Source organism: Xyrauchen texanus, chromosome 17 (assembly GCF_025860055.1).
Source record: "Xyrauchen texanus isolate HMW12.3.18 chromosome 17, RBS_HiC_50CHRs, whole genome shotgun sequence".
In the NCBI taxonomy this organism is placed as follows: domain Eukaryota; kingdom Metazoa; phylum Chordata; class Actinopteri; order Cypriniformes; family Catostomidae; genus Xyrauchen; species Xyrauchen texanus.
The window spans coordinates 11,882,148-11,900,192 of NC_068292.1; the positions used below are offsets into that span (position 1 = coordinate 11,882,148).

The 18,045-nt window shown below is 44.1% G+C and overlaps 1 long non-coding RNA gene across 1 annotated transcript in view; it reads right to left on the bottom strand.

Moving 5' to 3' along the window:
• Nucleotides 1-4,747: 4,747 nt before the first annotated feature.
• LOC127657995 (uncharacterized) overlaps nucleotides 4,748-18,045 on the bottom strand; it is an 84,457-nt gene continuing 71,159 nt past the window's right edge. The window contains exon 4 of the long non-coding RNA XR_007972341.1: nucleotides 4,748-5,905. This is a non-coding gene — a long non-coding RNA (uncharacterized LOC127657995). The remainder of the gene's footprint in view (nucleotides 5,906-18,045) is intronic.

The window sequence follows — 18,045 nt, forward strand, 5'->3', positions numbered from 1 at the left end:
AGTGACACATCATCACTAAGCAACAAAAAGCAATCTTTAGCATTGCCCTTTAACTCCCGTCAAGAAATTCTGGAATTCCTGGTCACCAGATTGCTCGTATAGGGGTAATGGTGTATCTGTTGACTAACACAGTGCACATATGCCACTGTGTCAGCTAATGATCCCTTCTCAAGAAAAGGGGGTGACGAGCAGTGTAGATCAAACACCAAAGAAGAGGGAGAAAAAAATTGTAAACAGAAATGTGCTGTTAGTGCCACTTTGCCATCATTGCGTCCCGTTTGAATGCTTAGCCAAGAATAACATTCCATAATTCATGAGCTGCCGTCTAGTCCACAGACACAAGTCAACGAAGCATTTATTATTCATTGGCACATACCTCATGTGACGAGTTTGCTAACAAATGGATTTGAGGTGCAGACCTTTTGATTGGTGTTTTATTCTGAATATTTATTTATTTCGTTTTGGTTTATATGGTTTGATTGTTTTATTCCCTGTTTTTTGGCCTTTTTAATAAATGAATAGGGATGTGCGTCATTAATTGGCAGCAATAAACAGTGATTAACTAGTATTAGCATTAATAAAGGACAGAGAAGGATTACATAAATGCCCTATAAATCTAATATCAAATTATGTGTACACTAAGCACTGATTCCTAAAGCACTATAAAATAAAATCAGACTTGCATATGAAATTCTAGGAATCCCACCATGATCATGAACTGAATTTAAACCTGAGCAAAAAGCATGTTTACTCTGAATGGTAATGGTCAGGGGTCAGGTCATAAGCAGCCCCCGCAGGGACATCTCTGCAACGGTTTATGAAAATGCATGATCAATCAGGGCAGACCTTTGCCTTTTTTAATGTAAAGTAATTAACAGCTGTAAAGAATGACCAGATTTTATCACTTTTTGTTGTGTGGAGGCATCCAGGGACATATATTTGTTTAGTTTTAATCAAATTTGAACAAAAATGACATCTGATTTAGCTATTTATTGCTCCCAGAGCTCCTGATGATATGCCTGTATTGGTGACCTACATTTGTACAAGCTGATTCAGCAGGAGACGGCTCATGTCAGTCTATCTATTGTGTTCCAGTGTTTGTATGTGTGAGTTTGTGTGGCTTGAGTTGCAGACATTCTGGGTAATATGAGGACACTGATAAAAACATTTCAGGAATTTGTTAATAAAAGAAAGGAAAAAATGTACATTTCCCTTTTTCTTTAAAGTCAACATGAAATGGCAATCACAACCTATTTTGCTTCCATAATGTGACATATTTCAGAGTGAAGCAGGATATTCAATATGGAAAAATGTAGGGCAGGACTTAATTTTATCCATTGGGAATTCATTGGATTGTGAAACATGGAGGACGGGAGGGGTTGAACAATGATAGGGCTTGATGATGTCATTTGAAAAGGAGAGTTGTTTTAGAGTCAGTGCAAGTTATTACATTTTGCTAAAAGATTATATTGTTTATCTTTGGAATAGGGCTGTCCATTTAAAGTGATATTTTGGTGCTATTAATTTTATAAAATATAAACATGAAACAAATTGACACAATGAATTAAAGGTCAGCATGGGACTGTTTTTAACATCCCTCACCAGCCCACTCCTGCGAGTTTCTGTCCCACACCGAATGATCCCGCTGAATTTTACATGTACACAAAGGATTATTTATTTTTCTGTTATTGTTAAATGTGTCCTGTATTTTGTTGGCTGTTTAAAAGAACTAGCAATGCCCAATTTGTGAATTCATAATTCTTTTGAGTTGGTTCTTTTCAGTGAATTGGCCAAACGGTATTGCAAATTGGTCTGAATTGATTCATGGTCGCTCTCTCACTGAATCATTTAGAGAGGTTTTTCACACAGTAAAACAGTATCGGTATATTTATGAATACAGAGAACAAACAGTGCTTGATACAGTGTAAATGTATCTACAGTCAACTGAAACAAAAGGCTGTCTTTTTGAGAGGTAACTTTGAGAAACTTCAGCTAGTGCTGTATCATGTGAACAAGGGGCTGTTCAAACTGAACGTGTTTTTGCGTCCGCTCATGCATTTTTTCAATTGTTTTCAAGTAAACATTCGCTAGAGGGATGTCTTTTGACAACAGCATCACATTTCACTGTGTTGTTAGCATCTCTCACAGGAGCGCTGCATTTTTAGATGCTGTGCCAAGTTAAAAAGAACATCAACTGAAAAATAAAAATCTCTAGACACCTGCATTATGCTCTATTCGTTGTGGCGCATTTTTCTTTTTTAGCGCGAAAATGCGTTTGTCTGAACGGTTATTGGAAGAAATGTTTTAGCCAATAGTTACATGAATGCTACTCGTAATCGAGAAAATAAATAAATGCTTATCTCAAAGTCACCAGAATTGAAGGCTTTAGTGCTCTTTTTTGCTAAAGAAATCTCACGGGGGAGCATGAACCCGGACCCCACTAGATATAAGGTTTATTAAGCAGATTTAGAGATCTGCAACCCAACACGGGCCCGACGGGACCCGAGAACCCAACAGGTTTTGGGGCAGGTTCAGGTCTGTAATTAATGAAAAAATAAACAGGCCTACAGATCATGTTTCGCACTCTCACTCACAAACACAGGCGAACAGACGAGTTAGGGGCCGTTTACACCTGCTGCGTTTTTGCGCACATTTGTTCTGTTTTCCCATTGTTTAAACAATTGCTGGATGAATGTCTTTGACAATTGCACCACGTCTAGCTTTTTCTTCAGCGTCTCGCGCAGGACCGGCACTGTTTAAACACCATGTCAAGTTAAAAAGAGCTTCACATTTTCAAAAAACGCATGTTGAGACACCTGCACTCTGTTTCATTCTTTGCACTGCGTCTAGATTATTTTTAGCGCAGTTATCATAAAGATTCAAAAATCTGAACAAGTTCAGGCTGCATAGAGGGGACTGTTGCATTGTTTCATATTATTCTAGATTGTTCTGCACCAGGGGAAGTTTCAGCACATAAACAGTAAGGCAATGCTTTTCCCCCCTTCTGCTCTAGTGTACTAAGGGGCTGCCTTGCTTGTTAAAACTGTGTATATTTACTGTTTCAATGCTGTTAAGAATGTTGCCTATATGCTTATATAAAATACAGCTATACTAGGAGAAAATACTAGGAGAAGAAATTAGATAGTAAGCGATTTCACGTTCGGGTTGGTTTCTGGCTTAAAATCTGACAGTATCGTTTGAGCCAGGTAGGGTCAGGCCACACGGTCTCGGATTCGGGGTTTCATTTTAAGGCCTGTGCAGACCTCTAGGTAGATTTCTGTGCATAACCTTAAATTAAATCCTGCAGGCACCCATGGTAGGAGAGACGGGACTTTTTTCTTCATTTATTTGATGCAGACCGCTGATGAAACTGAAATGAAACACTGACTACGAGCGAAGCTGGCACACGACACATCTTAACTACGACAATCCCCGAGGGCAAAAACAAATTGCACGCACACGCATGGGGCAAAGTTAATCAAATAATAAATAAAAATAAAAAAATTCTCTGCCCTGCATTAGCATAATAACTGAAGCAAACTCTGTTTTATTTGCATATAGCATGCAAATTGAAGATCAGCATTGAAGTGGCCAAGTGTAAATGAAATATGCTTATTCAGTCATATAGCAATACGATCATTACAAACACATGAAGTGACCAAGTGTAAATACCCCCTGACAGATTGACCAATTCAATTAAAAAATGGATTGCTATGGACTGTAGGCCAATGACAGTCTTATATTCAATAATGAAAATGCATTTATTGCCTTCTAATGCCACTTTGTGTTTTAGCAAGGCTTTACTTGTCTGCCGCAATAATTTAATGCATATTCGTTATCTGATTTATTATTTTTATTATATATATTTATAATTATTTAATTATCACTATTTATAATTATTTGATCATTATATATTGAATTATTGTTATTTGAAGGGCTTTCTCAGAAAATATTAATGTGTGATTAATAGTGATTAATCTGATTAATGAATCATAATATCATGTAATACATTTTATTAAACCTTTTACTCCATTGACAGCCCTACTTTGGAATAATGTGCACCAATGACTTGTTCACAATCAGACCAGCAATGTGCATTAAAGGTGATGTGAGCTGGACTATCTGTTTGTTCCAACAATGGTAAAAGAGGGAGTGTTTGGGAAACCTGTTTAACACTCAAAAGATTTTACAATTTAATTTGGAGAGGCTAGCGAAGCAGAAATATCACATTTTACCTTTAAGTAAGTAAGTAGAGCAAGTTTTGTTTTCCAGGTTGAAGGTTCACTCAGTATTTATTTATTTATTTATTTATTTATAAGTTGTGCTAGTTAATATTGCAGTCATATTGGACTTGACACTGGCACACAGGTTCATGAATGCAGCATCATTTAAGTGCAGTATTTTTCTGTTACCAATGCCATTGTAGAAATTAACTTTTCACAGTAAATCATAATTAATTTAATCCATGAGTGAAACTGTCAGAAAGGGCTGTTACTGAGATTAAGCTAATAGTATTCAGCTGGACATGTGATCCTAAAGTGAATGGACCCTCTTCTGTAAAATAAAACAGCATTTATTTTAAGGTTACTGACATGACTTTAGTCTTCATCTCATATGTTAGTGGTCATGATTTTTAACAAATGTTTAAAAATTCCTGCTGGAGTAACTTTTAAATACAAATCTCCAGCACTTTATTGAGCTACAATAACCTAGTTTCCATCCAATTATCACACTGATTTGTTATCTACAATGTGAAAATGGGTAAAAAGTCTTCTGCCTGTTTCCATTCAAATGGCATTTTATTGATAAAAAAAAAAGGTGTGTGATAACATCAACATTGGTTTATCGCAACAGAAAAAATCTGCCTTTAACCGTTGTCATACAAAAACTGTGTGTATATCGCTCATTGTGTACCTTTCACCTCCCAGATGTGCCTAATCTCACCCCCAGTAAGACAATTCTCTGAAATTAGCCACCTTACTGTCATTTTAATTTCACAAATAAATGCATTCAGAAGAAGAGGAATTGCAATCAATAGGACTGTAACAATGGTCCTGATGTTGTCCTGATGATCACAGGTTGCCACCAGTTCCCACCCGAAAGTGAATTGTCATCCTATTCAAGCTGGCAACCTGCACCAAGTAGTGGGAGAAACTTTCAGTCTTAGTTTAAGGACCATCTATTGATGTGTATATGCTATTAATAAAAATTGATACAGTGTAATATCAGGGTTTACATGTGTAACAGGGAAGGACACCGGGAGCTGGATTCTTCAAACATAGGTATGGAACTTTTTATTGACCACTTCTCTGGTTTACAGCTTCACAATAACTCATCAGAGTCAGAGTTACACATCAGCTTCACAGTAACACATCAGTTTCTCTGCATATAGGAAAGACCCAGTCTCTCTCTCTCGATCTGGTGCTGGCATGGTCCTTTTATGCCACTCTCCCCAATCTCACTTCAATTAGAGACAGGTGTTAGTCATAATTTGGCTCAGGTGTATGCACCTTTACTGCTCTCTCCCAATGGACGCTCGACTGGTGCATATCCCCACCGCCCGACTCAGGCCGGGGAGACATCCATCTGCGCTCCCGGTCTGTGGACCACCTTGAATTTAAAGGCTTGGAGTTCCAGATAACACCGGGTGATCCGCACGTTGGTATCCTTTATGTGGTGGAGCCATTGAAGTGGTGCGTGATCTGAGCAGAGAGTGAAGGCTTTTAGCCATCAGGTAGTAATGGAGAGTGAGGACAACCCACTTGATGGCCAGACACTCCTTTTCTACAATTCTGTACTTTGTTTCCCTCAAAGAGAGCTTGCGATTGATGTACAGCACCGGGCACGCCTCTCTCTCCACCACCTGCGAGAGTACAGCCCCCAGCCCCATGTCTGAAGCGTCCGTCTGTAATACAAAAGGGAGAGAGTAATTAGGTGCATGTAAAAGTGGCCCCCCGCAAAGGGCGGCTTTAACCTGCATAAACGTACCACTACCCCCGGCTTGGTCTTAATGTGGTGTTGGATGAGGTTCGTGCGACCCGGTAGAGTGGAAAACACATCCGCAAATTCTTGTTGTAGTTTGGCAACCTCTGCGAGTTGGTACGGAGAGAGGTGGTCTCCGCAAGTGACGTGATTGTGTTTTGTGTTTACCTCAGGCCCGAGCTCCGCCCTCTCCATAACTACCATAGCCAACGTCACCGGGGCTGCCTCCCTCCACAATTTCAGGAGGTTGAGGTGATAAATTTGACGTGTGCCCCCACTATCGGTTTGCTTTACCTCATAATTGAGTTCCCCCACTCATCGTGTGACCTCAAAGGTTCCTTGCTACTTGGCAAGTAATTTGGAGTAATAGGAGTAATACTAATCTGCTAGTGCAAATTCCCTTAGCCGAGTTCCTCTGTTCCTCACCCGCAGCCATCTCCAGCAGGCATCACATAGCCGCTGGGAAAAGGCAAACAGGTGACCAGCCCCTTTTAAATCCATCAAGCGGAACAGTTGATGGTATTGCTCTGGCTGACCCGATGGTCATCTTCAGGTCGTTGTAGACCAGGAGATTAATCGCCAGCAGTTGTTGTGCTGCAAGCTGGGCTTCCCCGGACAGCAGAGGGATGAGCCGAGCCGACCACTGAGCATGTGGCCAGCACCAGATTTCAGCAGTATGCTCAAACATGTTCAGGAAGGCTTCAGGGTCATTTCCACCCACCTCTTCAACAGCATGGGCAGAGGCAGGGGGCTGCTGTTGTCCGGGGGTGCTGCCGGGGCTTTCTCCTGGGTGAGGAGGCTACGAATTACCTGCCGGTCCTCTGCCTGAACTCTAAGGATCTCATGGAAGTGGTGTTCTTGATGATGGCAGAGTTTAAGCAGAGCCTGATGGTCGGTGTGATGTAGGTCGGTGAGGGACTTGATGATGTCGGACAGCGGGAAGGACTCTATGGTGCGTGCAGTCTTCAAATCAGATCCTGGGTTTCGGCACCAGTGTAACAAGGAAGGACACCAGGAGGATTCTTCAAACACAGGTAGGGAACTTTTAATTGACCACTTCTCTGGTTTACAGCTTCACAATAACTCATCAGCTTCACAATAACACATCAGCTTTACACTAGTTCATCAGCTTCACAATAACACATCAGTTTTACAGTAACACATCAGCTTCACCATAATACAATAAGAGACAGGTGTAATTTGGCTATATTCAATAGGCTATTTTGAACAATCATCTAATCTAAAGCATTGCTATCACATGTGCATTACGTCCCGCATATTTGTCCAGCAACTTTTAACAGCCAACTAACTTGATTATCATCTCAAATTAATTTTGATTGTTTATAGTCTTGAAAAACATGTAGAACATTCTGAGAATTTCAATCAGCCGACTTTTTTCGTCTACAGGGTAAGGCTAAGTTTGTGAAAGAAAAGGCAAGTATATAGGCCTAACAATATAATTTTTTTGTTTGGATTTTTATTTTTTTAATGTATTGCTTTATTTGTTTGGTAATTTATTTTATTTAATACAAGGAATTTTGCCAGCATTTTTTAAAAGCTAAACAATAATTTTATAGAATTGAGCTATATGTTAGCGTTCCAAAAAAAGCACACTGACGCTTTTCTCCTAGAATTGTGTAATTATTTTTCATTTAAAACCTCTTTGTGTTCAGAAATAATATGTTTTTTGTATTGTGGGCTAACTGCATAACTGCAGTCTATTAATCTGAATGGTGTGGAAAAGCAACTTTAATAAATAAATGGATGGCTACCGCAATGAATGGAAGTGTCATGACGCAGATGTGTTTGCAGCATCAGATCTGTGCACGTCTGCCGGTAAGACCAATCCATAACAGTTTGAGTAGTGCTTCACATACAATAAATTGGCTTTTAAGGATGTATACATTTGTCGTCATGATTAAAACAGGCTAACGATTGGGGTAAATTATGTCATGTGACACTATATTTTTGCGTTAATGCCAATTTGTTTTCAAATCAGTTTTTTGCGACATCTGAAGAATCAACATAGAGTTTATGCGCTAGCGTTAAATGGAAAAATCTTATGTTGACATTTGTGAAATTTTTGAGAAAAAGTTTTCATCAGCTATATCTGTAAACTTTTTGATGAGCTACAACTTTTGTCACAAAAAAAAAAAACCTTGGATGGAAACGTATTGGTTACCTAACGTAACCTCGGTTCTCTCTAGATGAGGGAACGAGTATTGCGTAAGCTAGCTTACGCTACGGGAAAGATTCATCTTTTCTGAGATATTGAAGCCAAAAAATTATCCTTAATTTTTGTATCCATTGTCAACGCAGTGCGGCAGCTGCAGACCTTGAGCGGGCTAGCTAGCGAGCTCATAGGTTGCTCTGCGGCAACTGCTGCAGCCTATAGACGAGCTTGGGCGAACTCGCGATCCAATGAGAGGCGTCCGCGCTCACTGCAACAAAGCCCGCCAAAATGGGCGTGACTAGAGTGCATATAAGCGTAGTTCGTAGGCTGGAACCCTGGTTTTCATTGACTGAAGCGAAAAGTCGCCGCGTGGCGCGAGACGCGGCCGGCTACGCAATACTCGTTCCTCATCTAGAGAGAACCGAGGTTACGTTAGGTAACCGATACGTTCTCTTACGAGAGGTTCTCTCAGATATGCGTAAGCTAGCTTACGCTACGGGAACCCATTGTCAACGCCGTGCGTGCCAAGCATCCACTGTATGAGCCCCAGGGAAATAAGGGGGACCCGTGGGAGCCCTTATGAGTGGGGAAATAATATTTGGCCGGCAAGAATGCGGGTCATTGATTGTGTAATACATAAGCACATAGTGGGAAGGGAATCGACAGAGCGGCGGTGCCGGTCTGTGTGGAATGTGTCCCATCAGTGCAGCTCACCAGGGGAGCTGTAGCGTATTAAACCGCTAGTAGTTTTGCCTGCAGAGCGGGCACTTCCATATTGTAAAATCTGACAAAGGTGGAGGGGAAGTCCATCCCGCTGCCACACATATGTCGTGAATGGAAATCCCGCTGGACCATGCCCACGAGGATGCCATGCCTCTAGTGGAGTGAGCCCTAATGCCCAACGGGCATGGCAGGTCTTTGACGCCGTATGTAGCAGCAATAGCGTCCCACTATCCATCTAGATAGTGTCTGTTTCGAGGCGCGAGACCTTTGGTGCGCCCTCGAACGAAACGAAAAGCTGCTCAGAGCGCCTGAAAGCGGGCGGAGCGCGCAGTATACAATCTCAGTGCTCTGACTGGGCAAAGGAGATTGGCGCCGCGTCGCTAACGGATAGCTGGCAGCGCCGATAGGGAAATGACCTGTGCTCTGAAAGGAGTACCGATCACCTTGGGAACATAGCCGTGTCTAGGCTTTAAAATGACCTTGGAGTCACTTGGTCCAAACTCAAGACACGCAGCTGACAGACAGCGCGTGAAGGTCTCCCACACGCTTGACTGATGACAGGGCAGTCAGAAAAACGGTTTTGAGTGAAAGGTATTTCAAATCCACGGATTGAAGTGGTTCGAAAGGGGGCTTTCATAGTTTCGAGAACTATAGAAAGATCCCAGATAGGAACCGATGGGGGCGCTGGGGTTCATCCTTCTAGCTCCCCTGAGGAAGCCGGATGACCAGCTCGCTTTTACCCCATGACTGGCCGTGCAGGGGTTCAGCTGAACGCCACAACGGCCGCCACATACACTTTGAGCGTGGATGGGGATCTGCCCTTATCCAGCAGCTCTTGTAGAAATACGAGCAGCGACGACACCCCACATGTCCGCGGGTCCAGGTCTCGGTCGGTGCACCATTTTGAGAACACAGACCATTTTGACGCATAGAGTCTTCTCGTGGAAGGGGCTCTAGCGCGTATGATGGTGTTTATTACTCCTTCTGGCAGAGCGACGGGTAGTCGCTGATCACCCACGCATGCAGCCTCAGCTCTGGGTGGGGATGCCAAATTGTGCCGCGAGCTTGAGAGAGGAAATCTGCTCTCACTGGGATGGGCCACGGCGCTGTCAGTGACAGCTGCGTAAGCTCCGGGAACCATGTCTGATTCTCCCAACGCCGGGCTATGAGGAGCACCGAGTGACGCTGCTTCCTGATCCTCTGCATTACCTGTGGCAATAGCGAGACGGGAGGGAAGGCGTAAGCGGGCGCCTGGGCCAGTCCTGGGCCAGCACGCCCTCGCTGAGAAAAATATTGGGCAGTGAGAGTTCTCTTTGGACGCAAAGAGGTCTATCTCCGCTCTGCCGAATAGGTGCCATAACGCCTGGACTGTTTGAGCGCGCAGGACCATTCCACTGGGGAATATTGTCTCTGGACAGTCTGTCCGGGCCGCCGCTCAGGTGGCCTGGCACGCGCGCCGCCCTCAGCGAGCGCAGGTGGCACTGGGACCAACTCAGTATGCGTTTCGCCAGATGGAAGAGGTTCCTGGATCTGACACCGCCCTGACGGTTTAGGTAGGATACCACAGATCTGTTGTCCGAACGGACCAGGACGCGGTGACCCTGAATGACCGGGAGAAAGCGCACGAGCGCATACTCGACCGCTATCATTTCCAGACAATTTATGTGAAGGAGCTTTTCCTGAACTGACCATAGGCCGAAAACCGAGAGCCCTCGCGAGACCGCGCCTCAACCCGTGTTGGACGCCGCCTGTCGAGATGACTTTTCGGCGCAGATACAGCTCCCATTGTCACTCCCCGCTGATACCATTCGCCACTGTCCAGGGCTGCAGAGCTGAAATACAGGTCTGAGTCACCTTGATGGGCTGGCGGCCTGTGGCCCAAGCCCGGCGAGACGCTGGGTGTTTAGCCAATGCTGAAGCGGGCGATGTGCAGTAAACCCAGCTGAAGTACTGCTGCGGCTGAGGCCATGTAGCCTAGCACTCTCTGAAATTTCTTCAGAGGTGTGAGGCTGTTCATCTGAAATGACGCTGCTAGTCGCTGCACACGGCGCGCTGTGTAGATAAGCGAGCCGTCATTGCCACTGAGTCTAGTTCTATTCCAAGGAAGGAAATTGCCTGACTGGGCTTTTGTAGTGAGCTCTTGGTCCAATTGACTGCAAGGCCCAAACTGTTCAGATGACTGAGGAGAACTGTCCTGTGAGACAGAAGCTCCGTATGTGATTGTGCCAAAATCAGCCAATCGTCCAAATAGTTCAGAATTCGCGAAACCCTGACTCCGCAGGGGTGCGAGCGCCAGGCCCATGCACTTCGTGAAAGTACGGGTGCTAAGGACAGGCCGAACGGAAGGACGGTGTATTGATAAACCTGGCCGTCAGGCTAATCTCAAGAATGGCCTGTGACGGGATTTATCTGAATCTGAAAGTATGCATTTTTCAGATCGAGAGAAATAAACCAGTCCCCTGGCACATACGCGCGAGGAGTTTGCTGATTGTAAGCATTTTGAACGGTCTTTTGCAAGCGCTTTGTTCAAAACCCTGAGATCTAATATTGGTCTGAGGTCGCCGCCTTTCTTGGGGACAAGAAAATAACGGCTGTAAAACCCCGACTCGCTCAGGGAGGCGGCACTCTCTATGGCCCTTTTGCACAGAAGGTTTGTTATTTCTGAACGAAGCATGCACGCTGCTTCCGTGTTCAAAGTAGTTTCGAGCCGCTCTGAAGCAAGGAGGACGGCGATCGAACTGTAGCAAATAGCCCTGTTTTATTGTGCTTAACACCCATTCGGATATCCCTGGAATATCTTCCCACGCTTCGAAGTGTAATGTTAGAGGGTGAATGGCCAAATCGCTCTGATTGCCGCACACAGCCGCTGAACAGAATGTGTGAGCCGCTTACTGTGCTTATGCTGGACTGCTCGCAGACAGCATGGACAGGCTGTTCTGTGAGTGACTTCCGATTGAGGTGAATGGGGAAAGAGTCACGCCTGTTAAGTGATGCGCAAGCATAGCCACGGGCACGGACTTACATACAGAGAAGTGTTTGCTGGCCGTGGTGACAGAGCCGGCAGAGAATGGGCGCCGCGACGTATTCGCGGAGCGCATTTATTGACTCTAACACTCGAAAGTGGTTCGTGAACCGCTTTTGAGTGTGCTCTGATGGGGACACGGAACGGTAATGCTTGTGTGTAGAGGTGAACACTAGATCGTGGGCACATTTTCTACACATAAGGCTGGTCGTGGTGACAGAGCCGCCAGAGAATGGGCGCGCACACGGATTCGCGGGTGCGCTGATTAACCCTAACACTCGAGCCGGTCGTGAACCGCTTTATGTGAGTGTGTTCTGATAGGGACATCGGACGTGTAATGCTTGTGTGTAGGGGTGAACACTGAATCGTGGGCACATTTTCTACACATAAGGCTTTATTTTGGCGCCGTGGAAACGGCGTTTGAGTGCAGGCAAGCCGGTAATATCACCGCTTGTTAGCTGCTGAATCCACCACTGCAGTAGCCTGAGAGAAGGGGACTGACAAGGGGCGTACGGGACTTACATACAGCTGGCCGTGTGACAGAGCGGGCAGAGGAGGGATGCGCGCACGGGCTCGTGGGCGCTTGATTAACTCTAACACTCGAGCCGGTCGTGAACCGCTTATGTGAGTGTGCTCTGATAGGGACACGGATGTGTAATGCTTGTGTGTAGGGGTGAGCACTGGATTGTGGGCACATTTTCTACACATAAGGCATGTTTACTCTTTACAAGATTTCTTTGGGTCGCCGTGAAAACGGCGCTTTGAGTGCAGGCAAACGGGTAGTATCACCGGCTTGTTGGCTGCTGAATCCACCACTGCAGTAGCCTGAGAGAAGGGGACTGACAGGGGCTAAGCTTTGACGGTGGTCCGCCGTGGCGGACTGAGCCGCCGCTTTCTCAACAACGCTAGGAGGACTTCGGTTGCTCAGGTTTCAGTACAATCTTAGGCCGAGGCCCGCAGGGGGCGGCTGTCTGAGCGTGATCGAGGGCGGCCGCCTGTCGACGCCTGAGAAGTCTGGCTTGTTGAGCTGGGCGCTGTGAAGAGGCTCGTGCAGGAGGCTGGTCACGCGGGCGGCCTGCAGAGGAGCTAGCGTGACGAGGCAGAAAGAGATTCAGATCTGAAACAGCCTCTGTCTGTAAGACGGCCATGGAATGCAGAGCAGATGCGCTTGGCCGGGCGGCGGTATAGGCGCCGCCAACACAGGCGGAAGTAGTTCTGCAGGCCTTAGACGGGAGCACCAGCTTAGACCGCCATCTCGCGGAGGGCGGGCAAAGGTGCGGCGTGGAGTCTGTTGGGAGCCTGTTCAGGGGCGGTGACCACTCGAGCCCGAGGCGGTCGACGGCCTGTGTGAGGAGGCGCGCTAGTTCCCCTCGACCCGGCGCTGGTCCTGCTGGATTCCTGGGCCGAGGAGGAGGCGTGTGAGCCTGACCACCCTTGCTGTCCGAGCAATGATGGAACAGCCCTTATCCTCCGCTTCTCATCCGGAGATGGCAGCAGAGCAGCCGCCGGGCGGCAACTGCGCTGGCCCCGAGTGGGCGGGAGGGTGAAGGTGATGCTCGAGGGAGGGGCTCCGGCGAGGCAATCGCTTCTACCACTGGTTCCGCAGCCTTTGAGAGCGGGCGCTTTACTGCGCTGCTGAATGGAAGGCGGCGCTGCGGCTTCGGTCCTGAGCGCCGAGTCGAGCCCGCAGGGTCGACATCGGAAGCTCCTCGCAGAGATCGCGATCCGCCTTCAGCGAGGGCGAGCTCTGCATGCCCCAGTCCCAGGCAGAGAGCGCAGATGATGTGGCGGTCTCCGGTGCTGAGAGGGGCGCAGCATGAGGCGCAAGTGGAGCGAGACATCTTTAAAAAGACGCCGTACTTTTTGTGAAGTTCATAAGAACTAGCTTGCTTTAAAAGGATACGTCGCCGGATGGCGTAGCTCGCAGGATCGGCTGAAGGTGGCGAAGACGGCCGGCTTCTTCGAGCGCTGTCCACGCTTGCTTGATGCCCCTCAAACGGCGACGCTGCTTCCAGTTCAGAGATGCGAAGAGCTTCGCTGAAGAGATGAAAATCAGGGTTCCAGCCTACGAACTACGCTTATATGCACTCTAGTCACGCCCATTTTGGCGGGCTTTGTTGCAGTGAGCGCCGGACGCTTCTCATTGGATGAGAGTTCGCCCAAGCTCGTCTATAGGCTGCAGCAGTTGCCGCAGAGCAACCTATGAGCTCGCTAGCTAGCCCGCCAAGGTCTGCAGCTGCCGCGACTGCGCTGACAATGGATACAAAAATTAAGGATAATTTTTGGCTTCAATATCTCAGAAAAGATGAATCTTTCCCGTAGCGTAAGCTAGCTTACGCAATACGAGAGAACCTCTCGTAAGAGAACATAGTTAATGTGTTCTAGTGAGTAGAAAAACCAGTCAAAGAAACCAAGTTCCCAGAGGAGAGCTTGCATTTCCTCAGATAACCAGGAGTGAAGCCTGTAATATGGTCATTCAGGGACACTGTGGTCTGTGCTTACTAACATTCAATGTGGTTTCAGGGTTAGCTGTCCTTGTATGACACCCTACATACATACACTTGTACCTGATATAAATGTTGTTTTAACCCTTAAATGCATGGGTGTGTTTCAAAGCATTATTACATACCTCGGGTCTTCAGCGACCCGGCGAATATAATGGATCTAAAAAAAGCCCAAAAACGGACACATTTTTAAACATTTTTAAGACAATTTGAACATAATAATAGAATATATTGTTATACTTATATTATTTTTCAGATTATATAATTATATAATATGTATAATTATATCATTATATAAAACAAATTATATAATAAGTTTCACCTGACTGTCAAACACATACTGAGCTACAGTACACATAGGCCTATACACTGTCTCAGGTCAAGGCTAAATAGATGTACAACTTATCAATCAACTATAGCTATTTCATACTGTTCATGTGTTGCATTTGCTATAGTTTACTTCCACGTTGCTTTTTCATCAATTAGCAACGTCAAATGAAGTCAGTTACTGAAACAAGAGTGCATCCTTGAGGAACAAATAGCATGAGTGATATGTATGTTTACAGACAAATGGGATACTGATAATTCAGCATTTTTGCACAGAACCTAAAAATTATTTAATTGTAATTTCTATGAATAAAAAAATGTATGTGTCTTGTAATAAACAAAGAAATATATATATATATATACTATCATAGAGAGCTTAAATAATTATGAAATAATCATAAAAATAACATTTATTAAAATGCTAATATATACTGCGACAATATTACTTACAGTATATCGGGGTCACTAATGACCTATACATGAATAATTTGGTAATTATAATTACCAAATTATTTGAGTTAAGAGTTGAGGAATATTAAAGAGGTGGGGGTATAATTCCTCCTAATTTAAGGGTTAATGATTTCAGTAGCAGCTTATTATGTCAATGAGGCTCATGAGAAAAATGGCACTTAAAATATATTTAAATAATAATAATGGTAAGGACAGATTAAGATATATTAAACATATTAAGGTTTGTTTGCTATGACATGGAGCTTTGTCACCCCCGACCCCTGATTTTTGGAGCACTGGAGGTAGAACTTGGTTTCAACACAATTATTTATTTAAGAATAAATTTAATCCATTTGTGTTGTTTCATAGTTTTGATGATTTTCCTATTATTCAAAAATTCTTAAAATAGTAATTATAAAGAAAGAGTTGATGTGTCCAAACTTTCGACTGATAATGTACATGCAAATCATTTAGAACCAAGCTGAGGCAAAAGTTACAACTAGATCTTCTCTTCTTTCTTGTTTTTCTCAGTGAGACATTAAATGATTCACTTTTATCTGTTTTACGAGCATGAGGGAATCTAAATATCAAGACAGATTAACAGTTATTCTATCTATTTTAAGTCTTATTAACAACTCTAATCTACTATATACTTTGATCAAATTAAGACCACATTATATATTACACAATAATTGCAAAGACCAAAGAGTGTGCAAGCTCAAACATGAGCGGAGGAAGCTGTTACGGCTGATAAAAGACCCAAGATGAGCGACACACTCTAACCGCATAAGAGTGCCCTGATGACTCAACCTAAAGCACGCTTAGCCCTGCTCTCGATTCAATTAGAGTGATACAGGCCTTTTATATAATGCTACAGAGCATGCTAGCAGTAAACACTGTCCGCTGTGTCCTTTCCTGCTAGCTGCGGTATTGGATTAGCCACCTCTTGACCTCCTCGGCTACTGACCAGTTGGTCCCTGAAGACGGAGGTCGGAGGTCGTTGCCTAGGCCTGGGGCGTTGTCGATCCCCAATGCTATTATGCTAAATATCAAATTGTTTAACTCTTTCGTCGGATCACCTCCTGTGGTCACCATACAAGAGTGCTTCTTTAATGGCTACTGGGACAATATTTTGAGAGCAGCCATGCAAATTCTCACAGTGGGGATACTGCCGTCTCTAAGGGTTAGGGGAAGAGCTTGGTAATATAAATCAGAGTGACCAAAGGCCCTGGTGGAAATGGGCGATTACACAAAATAATGTGTGTAATCTATAAAAATAGGGGTGTTGACTGAACACAAGTGCGTCAGATTCTGCATGTTGGGGCTAAAGGAAGGTGGAGTGTGTTTATCCACAGGAGATGATATAGAATGAAATGAATCCTGACTCATAGAGCTTTGAGAGGCTTTGCGAGCAGGTCAAAGAGAAAGACTGAGAGGGAAAGGTACATTTTTCACACAGCTGTGTCCTTAGAGTGAACTGTGAAATAAATAGCTCTAGACCTTGATAACAGAGACGTGACGTAAACTGTTTTGTCTGACCACCTCTCTGTACAAAAGATCAACTTTGTGTATTGTTCTTCAAAGGTGAAGCTGGTAATCAAACTGCACTGTACGTACACAGCAATTAATCATGTTTTACAGACATGGATTGCTTCAAAAGCAACATGCACATACATTTTCCAGGCTGGTTGAAAAACAACCTGGGGAACTACTTTGAAATGTAGTTTCTCAAGCTTCAAGCTACACTTAAATTAGTTAAAAAATCTACAGCCAAGCAACCTTAATTGTCATCTTAATTGTTTTGGTTGAATGGATCAGATGCTGCGATACTTGACAACAAATACCTAATCGTTTTCCAACATCTCCATTTTTCCCCATCCACACTACAACGCAAAGATGCCATTTTTAAATGTATCCACACGGGAGAGTGTTTTCGAAACGCTCTGAATTTGCTATCAGAAATGCTGTCTCAGTGAGGACGGAAGCCTAAAACATAGAGAAAAAGATGCGTAAAAGATGGACATAGCCTAAAATACATGGCTACAGAAAAAGCTACTGTTACGCTACTGAAAATTTTGGTAAAGTGACTGAGCATGTTTTCTATGTCTTTAAACATTTTTGGACTATTCTCCATCTTCAGAAGGCCTCAGGGCTTGTATAAGGTCAGACATGATGCTGAGTTTTCAACAGAGTCCTGTTTAGGGACAAATTGACAATGTGTATGTCGTTGTTAAATGTACATCAATACGTAAAATGTGCTTTAATAAGAATTTGTGAAGCAAAACAGTTAAATGGTAAAAGAACAGTTTAAATTACTGATATGTAAGGGAAAATCTACAGTCAGCTGGTCAATGCCACCAAATAAACCCGGACAGTGTGGTCAAGACCCTGGAGCAGAGGGGCCTTTTATCACCCCAAAATGGTTTATTTTGTAATGATATGCTGACTGTCCATAATCCCACTTATTAGATGTTACCTACCAAATAAATAGGTAATGGATGTGAAATATTGATATGCGTTGAAATTATGTTACTATGTGAGAAGAAAGAGACAGCTAAGTCTCCAGAAACAGCTGAATTCCCCCTCTAGTTGTGTCTGAGTTTTGTTGGTTTTTATCTTGCAAAAATGACTGTCTGACTGCTCATTATCCAACTTCTTATATTATTTATTGCTTGTAGAGATTGCAGAGTGATACAAGAAGTAGGAAAGATGACTCGCAATACCCCGACGACTGGTAAAATATCACTTTATCCCAGGATGTACCGCCATTATTCAGGAATATTTGAATTTTTGGAGCTGGATTGCACGATAAACCAATTAGAATCGAGTAGTCCAGAAAGCCATGTAATAAGACAGAATGAAGG